Genomic DNA, 7,142 nt, shown 5'->3' on the forward strand with positions numbered 1-7,142 from the left:
ATTTGCTTGACTTTTTCCATTAAATCCTACTTCACTGAAACATTTGCCGCCCGCACTAGTTTTTGAGATTGCCAACCTGTAATGTCTTATGCTAATAATATAGAAAAAGGGTGTTGTAAAACTGAAAGCAACCTACCTAACACTATTTTGAATCCAGAAACTCTGACCTTCTCAAAAAGATAAGTTCTGCAAGTCCAAGAAACATCAAAAGTACCCAAAAGATCTCTCTCAGTGGTCTCCTTCCTCAGGTTATTACATATTTCTAAAACAGATTAGGGAAAACACATGTATCAAACTGAAACTGATGACTGCACTTCTTAGAATCACAGAATCATGGAATTGTTTGAGTTAGAATGGACCCTTTAAGGCCATCTAGTCCAACTCCCCTGCAATGAAGAGAAGCATCCACGGTTAGATTAGGTTGCCTGACTTTGAATGTCTCCCAAGATGGGGCTTCTACTACTTCTCTGGGCAACCTGTTCTAGCAGCTCACCGTCCTTACTGTAAAAAAGTTTTCCCTTATATCTCACCTAAATCTCCCCTCTTTTACTTTGAAACCATTTCCTCTTCACCTATCACCACAGGTCCTGCTAGAAAGTCTGTCCCCTTTCTTCTTATAAACCCCCTTCAGATGCCGACAGACTGCTGTCAGTTCTCTCCAGAGCTTTCTCTTCTCCAGGCTGAACAGCCCCAGCTCTCTCAGCCTGTCCTCACAGGGGAGGTGCTCCATCCTTTGGGTCATTTTTGTGGCCCTCCTGTGGACACGCTCCGACAGATCCACGTCTCTCCTGTACTGAGGACTCCACAGTATTGTAAACTCACACCTGACTGTAAATGCATATGGCTGCATCCTGCTTACCACCTGCTGTAGAAATACTGTACTGTTTTTGTTTCCTGACTTTATTTGCTCCAGAAAACCAGAGCCATATGAGATCATTCGCATTATCATTTTTTCCTTTTAAGAAAATACTTTTAAGAAAATCCTTTTAAGAAAAATACTTTTTTGTTACTGGCTACACTTGATAATATTAGTGTCTATGGTTTGCAGTAGATTTTACATCATAATCTGTACTGTGATATTAAAGTATGCGTGCCATAACTGCTTTTGTTTGCCAGAGGTTTGCTTTCATTTGTTTGGTTGTTTTTTTTTTCCTAAGTATATGAAAACAGATATAATAATAAAAAAATCAGAATTAAAATTTTTCCTATTTTCAGACGAATGAGTATCAAAAGACAAAATGTGTAAGATATGTTGTATACTTCATCTAGTAATAGCGGATGGTTTGCTATGCAAAAAATTCAGGAAACACTGCAAATATTTAGCATATTAGTTCTTGGGCATAGCGTGCCTCAGAACTGATACCTTATAAAGAAGATTGCTGAAAAGCAAGAATTACTAAGTGATTCCTATGACCTTTACAATTAGGATTTTTTTAGCTCTTTCTCGGGGCTTTTAAGTACTTGATATTTCGAAGGAAGTTTTAAATTCTTGTCTTGCAGTGTTGCTTTATCAGTACATGCACATTATCTGCTTCTGGCTGCATATATATTATTCTGTTTCTTTGCCTCTGGGATCTCTTAAAATGCTGCCTGAAGAAATCCAGCTATAAAAGCAGTCTCCTTCTTCATTTTACTGGTTAGTTTTCAGCACTGCTCACCTGTGGGGTCATTTTGAATTCATCTTTTCATGGAGAAATGGGATCCAGTTTCTTCTAAATAGCAATGCTTGAATGCATGAATATGCTGGATGTAACTGCATTGCCTTCACAGTACTGAGTAACTTAGTGTAAGTAAGAATCCACAATTCTGTACCTCAAATTTGTCAGATTTCTAAGGATTTTGACAAAGGGGAAAAAGGTAAGATTTGTTGAAGGAAAAATGGAGAAAAAGACAACCATGGGTCCAATAAGCTAACAGTTCTAGTACTTGGTATATTAAAGTGACAGATTTTCCAGTTTGTTCCCACTGCCTCTTGTCCAGTCACTGGGGACCACTGAAAAGAGGTGCTCCATCCTCTGCACTGTCCTTTCAGGAAGGGAATTTCAAGAGAAATTGATAGAATATCCCCACAGCCTCCTCTTCTCCAGCCTCACAGTCCCAGCTCTTTGTCTCCCTTCTCATATGAAAGATACTCCAGCCCCTTATCTATCCCTCTCTCACACCTACATATCATACCTGCGCTGGGGAGCCCATGACTGGACCCAAAACTCCAGATATGGCCTCCCCACTGCTGCCCAGAGGGAAGGGATCACCTTCCTCAGCTTTCTGGCAAATCTTTTTCTTGCATAGCCCAGGATGCTCTTGTCTTTCTTTGCTGCAACCCTGCATGGACAGACCACCAAGTCCATCCCAGCAACTGCTTTCCAGCTGGCTATCCCCCAGCCCGTACAGGTACATGGCTTTATTCTCCAGATGCAGGACTTCACATTTTCCCGTGGTTCATCTGTCCATCTTTTCAAGTTCCTCTGAAAGGTAGCACAACCTCTTCCTGTGTTCATACCATCTGTGGACTTGCTGAGGATGCACTCTGTCCCAGACTCTAAGTCATTAATGCAGATTTTGAACAGTGTTGATCCCAGTATTGACCCATGGAGCACATTGTTTGGTACTTGACTCCAAGTGGACTTTGTGCCCCTGGTCACGACCCTTGGTCTGGCAATTCAGCCAGATTTTAGTCCACCTCAGTGCCTCCTTATCTAACCTGAACTTTGTCAGATTTGTTATGGGAGACTGTCAAATACTTTACTGAAGTCCACATGGACAACATCCTCTGGTGTTCCCTCATCCACCAGAGTTGTTGCCTCATTATGAAAGGCTTTGTGTTTGATCAAACATGATTTCCCCTTCATAAATCCATCCTGACTATTCCCAATCACCTTGTCTTCCATGTGCTTGGAAATACTTTCCAGGATTTTATCCACCACTTTTACAGGATCTGAAGTGAAGCTGATTGGCACGTAGTTCCCTGGATCTTTCTTCTTGGTGACATTTACTCTTTTGCAGTCTTCATGGACCTCAGCATTTGTAGATGCAGTTTTACAGCCCCATGCACTTAGTTTAAGAGTTTCCTAATCTTGCAACAAGCCTGAGCCAGGCTTTCCCTCAAGTCTTGGGGAAAGAAAGAAAAATGCCAGTACTCAAGTATTGTCTCTACCACCCTTGCTAGATTTTGGTGGAGCTCCCCAACATAGCTGGTAGAGACGTGGGACTCATACAAGGGTTTAATAAGTCCTCTGTCAGTGACTGTTATTACACTCACTGAATTGGAATTAAAGCTGATTAGAATGTGTGATCTTTCTCATTTACTCATGATGGTCTTTAGAGAAACACTGATAAAAGGAAAGTAGATCTAATCATACTATGTAAGGAACATGCTCAGAAGGTAGAAAAGGTACTGGAATGTCTATATAAGCAGAATAGGCCAGAGAAAACTCTAAGGGATATTTAAAAGTTTATTGTGAAACAGGTATATTACTTGCAGGCTTTGAATAGATTAACTCTCACACTTTAAATACTGATCTATGTATACATTTCTGTATCATGAAGATATTTTTGGAGTTATTTTGTATTTCAGAACATAGTTTGGAAGATTGAATGTGGATGTTATGGTTCGTGATCTTACATCCTATCAGGCTTGCTGTGCTTGTAGCAGTAGACTTAATTTTCTGGTGGTCATTTATCATATTCAAGATACGTATCACAAAATTCTGTTAGTGAGACCTCAACACAATTTAAAGCTTATAAAAACAATTTTAAAAGTTTTTAAAAGCACTTTCCTCCTGAAAAGTTCTAAAGAATATAAAAAGCAGAAGTTGTCTACAAGTGACATTGTTGTGGTCCAGACATTTCTGCAATGTGAAACAGCCTCTGTTGAAACAACAGTGTTAGTGCCCAACTTGAATTACATGCAGAATTTAGGTCGACAGCTTAGAGTTTAGTTGAGTCCTTCAGGACCAAATCCTGCTTTTCTTACTGATGCAGGTGGCTCCTGTGACCACAGTGTGACTATTCATGCGATTACAGTAAATTTTTTAAAACTAGTCTTTTGAAGATAATTCTTTCCTCAGTGAATTTCCACGAGTCTTTGTTGTTGTAGCTGTTTACTATATTGCTGCATGAGTTGAGTTGGATTGCCAAGGTTAGCCCCAAGAGCTGTTCCCTTCTTTTTGCAGGATTTGCAGGTTCAGTCAGAAAAAAAAACAAAAAAACAAACCAAAAAACAGGGTGGTGAACAAGAGTTACTTGAATGGTTAACTAAAATACAACCATCCACTGCAAAAATACAGCAAAACAGCATGTTGTTTTCTCATGCAACATGAATCTTTGAATTTTACCTAGTGGTTCCTTAAATTATTCTTTAAATCATATTCACAATTTAGACGTAACGACCCATTCACCTCAAAGCTTAGACTCTGAAATGTGGTTGTGACGATAACATATTTCCAAACTGAAAAGACAAACTGAATGCTGTATGTGTATGTGAAGTATGCGATGTGCTGAGAAAGCTAAGTGAAGGTGAGTTCTTTCAAACCGCTTTGTTCAGGGTGAAGGTCCTGAATGGACCTTGTTGCTGCTACCTGCCCAGCACTTCAGAGTGCTGTAAGACTCTTGCAACCTTGTGAGACACTGGCAACCTCACCCACTGCATGCAGAGGTCCAGAGAAAAGCTTATTAAAGGTACCACTACAGAGCTGGGGCAGGTATCTGCTTTCCAAGAAACTTCAGCCTTCTGAGAGGAACACTTGCTGATAATTTACCCAACCATGCTGGATAGGTACTCCCTTACCACTATCCTAATAACTGTATTTACAAGATCAGGTTTCTAACAGAGAAAAGGAAGTTTATCAGGTGTTGATAGTACAGTAGGTTTTTACTGGGAGGTACTGGATTTCAGTATTCTCTTTTATGCCTGTGTTATCTTGTACAGATACCAAATGGCAATTTATTTTTTTTTGCTGACATTTTACTGAAGACCTACTGAAAGAGTAAACAGTTGAGGGGAAAAATCACTGCCTAGAGAAAGCAGGTGGAAAAAAAGCTCTCTCAGGCTGAAGGGCTATAAAAAAAGCCTTGAAAATAATTCTTGCAACTGAAGGTTTTTCCTGATATTTAAAAAATGTAAGCTACTGCAGTTTTATGCCAGAGCTCATCTTCTGATCCCAGTCTTCTGTTCTTTCACTTGTTTAGTCTTTGATGTTGTTGTTTCTTTAAAACCTGAGATCTGCGGCCTTCTCATATCTCAGGGTCTTATGAGATCAAACTTCAGGGGGTATTTTCTTGAACTATATGGAGATCTCTCTAGCCTGACAAGGACAGCTTAAAAAAGCCCTGAAATGCAAAGGCAGCGTTGAGGTTTCCAGCAGATAAACTTTAAAACTCTGGTTTTGTTTTGTTCTGCTACTTCACTTTACAATGGCAAAATGCCTAGGATCTTCTTTCACTAAGTGTGCAAGTAAAGCTCACTTGGCGTTTGCAAGCTCTCCTAAATTTTAAACTCTGTTCATTGGCTGCTAGATACCTTACCAGGGCAATGAACTGAAACAGAGTGAAACTGCAAATGCAGGCCCAAGAGGGAAGCATTTATCCCATCACAACAGCCCTTTGTTTTTGGTGCATTTGAATAGGCTGACGGTTAAATGTTTGGCTACAACTAGCCATGGACACCTGACTTTCTCAAGGACAAAACATGGCTGTAAAATGAAAAGGTGTGTTTAAAGCACTGGCTTGATGAAATGGAAATGTCTCAGCTGGCTGCTGCTAGTAAAATCTGTAAAATCCATAGACTCTCTAGTTTAAAAAAAAAAGCTTCCTCTCATAAGGTAACTTCATCTCTCCTTCCAATTCTTTAGAAACTAACATACCTTACAAACTGTACTACATCTTGACATATGTGTACTGCAACACTGGTATGGCTGATTTCCAAGGACAGCTTCATGAAAAGCTGCATTGTATTTTAAAGAGTCCAAATTTCTACCGAACATTTAGCTAGAGTAGTAGGGAAACAAAGATCATCTTCATCTTTCTCAAAAAAATAAGATAAAAATTAAGTGTCAAAGTAGCACGGCTGAGGGACTTGTGCACTGCCTGGTTTTTGTATGGCTGTCTCTGTTAGTGCTGCATAGCTCTGTGCTGTGCACTGGAGGCCCAGCCCCATCACACTGCCAGGCTGAGCCTGACCCTCAGCAAAGTCCAGCTCCATCAAAGCACCAGATTCGGCCTGGCTCTTTGGTGAGGTCTAGCTCTGTTACATCACGTGGCTCAGCCTGACCCCTGAGGACCCAGCCCTATCACACTGCTGTGCTCAGCCTAAAGCTGCTAGAGGGGGCCTTGGTGCCTTACTGACATTTCTATCCATCTTTCCCAGGGAATAAGGAGGTTCACATGCAGGAGTTTATGGCAAGCAGTGGGGTTATGCTGCCAGACAGAGCTGTGGGGGTTCCCCTTGGCCCTCCCTGGCCTGCAGTGCCTCTGCTTCCCTTTGCACAACCCACAGCTTGCCCCTGTGTCTCCCTCTTGCCTTCCCCATCTCTCCAGTATCTCCCTGTGCCTTCCAGTGGGGTGAGGAGTGTGAGGTGCTGTGAGATGAGCCACAGGGAGCTACTTGGGCATCCTTGTAGTGCAGCCCTGCCTGACTCTTCACCCACACTCTCAGTTTTCTGCACGTCTGCAGGGCCCTCATACCTTTCGGAGCCCTGCCTTCCCCCCACTCTCATCCAGCAGTTTTCACCAGTATCTTCCAAAACTGAGAGGAAAGGCAGATGGGCAGAGAGCATAATCGTTTCAGCTCATTCCTCCACAGAGATTGCTGCTAAATTTGTATTGCTTACCCACACGTTTGTGGCTAAGGGGTTAGGTTAACCATTAACCTGGGGCCAGGAGCTTGCGTTCTTCTACCCTGCTCTATTTTGCAGGGCTGAGCACATTGCCTCTGTCTTTCACAGGCTGTTCCCTGGCGATGACGAATGGCAGAGCCTGGTCACCTTGGGCAGAGCAGGCGGTGCTGCATTAAGGTTCCCCTTGGCACCCCTCCAGTTCTGCCTCTGCAAAGTTGGACACCTCTGAAATTTCCATTACATCAATATCGTAGTTGTTGCACAGATCATTCAGCAGTGTTATAGAGTTTGCTTGCACTGCTTTTTAAA

Source organism: Meleagris gallopavo, chromosome 6, assembly GCF_000146605.3.
Source record: "Meleagris gallopavo isolate NT-WF06-2002-E0010 breed Aviagen turkey brand Nicholas breeding stock chromosome 6, Turkey_5.1, whole genome shotgun sequence".
NCBI classification, from domain to species: domain Eukaryota; kingdom Metazoa; phylum Chordata; class Aves; order Galliformes; family Phasianidae; genus Meleagris; species Meleagris gallopavo.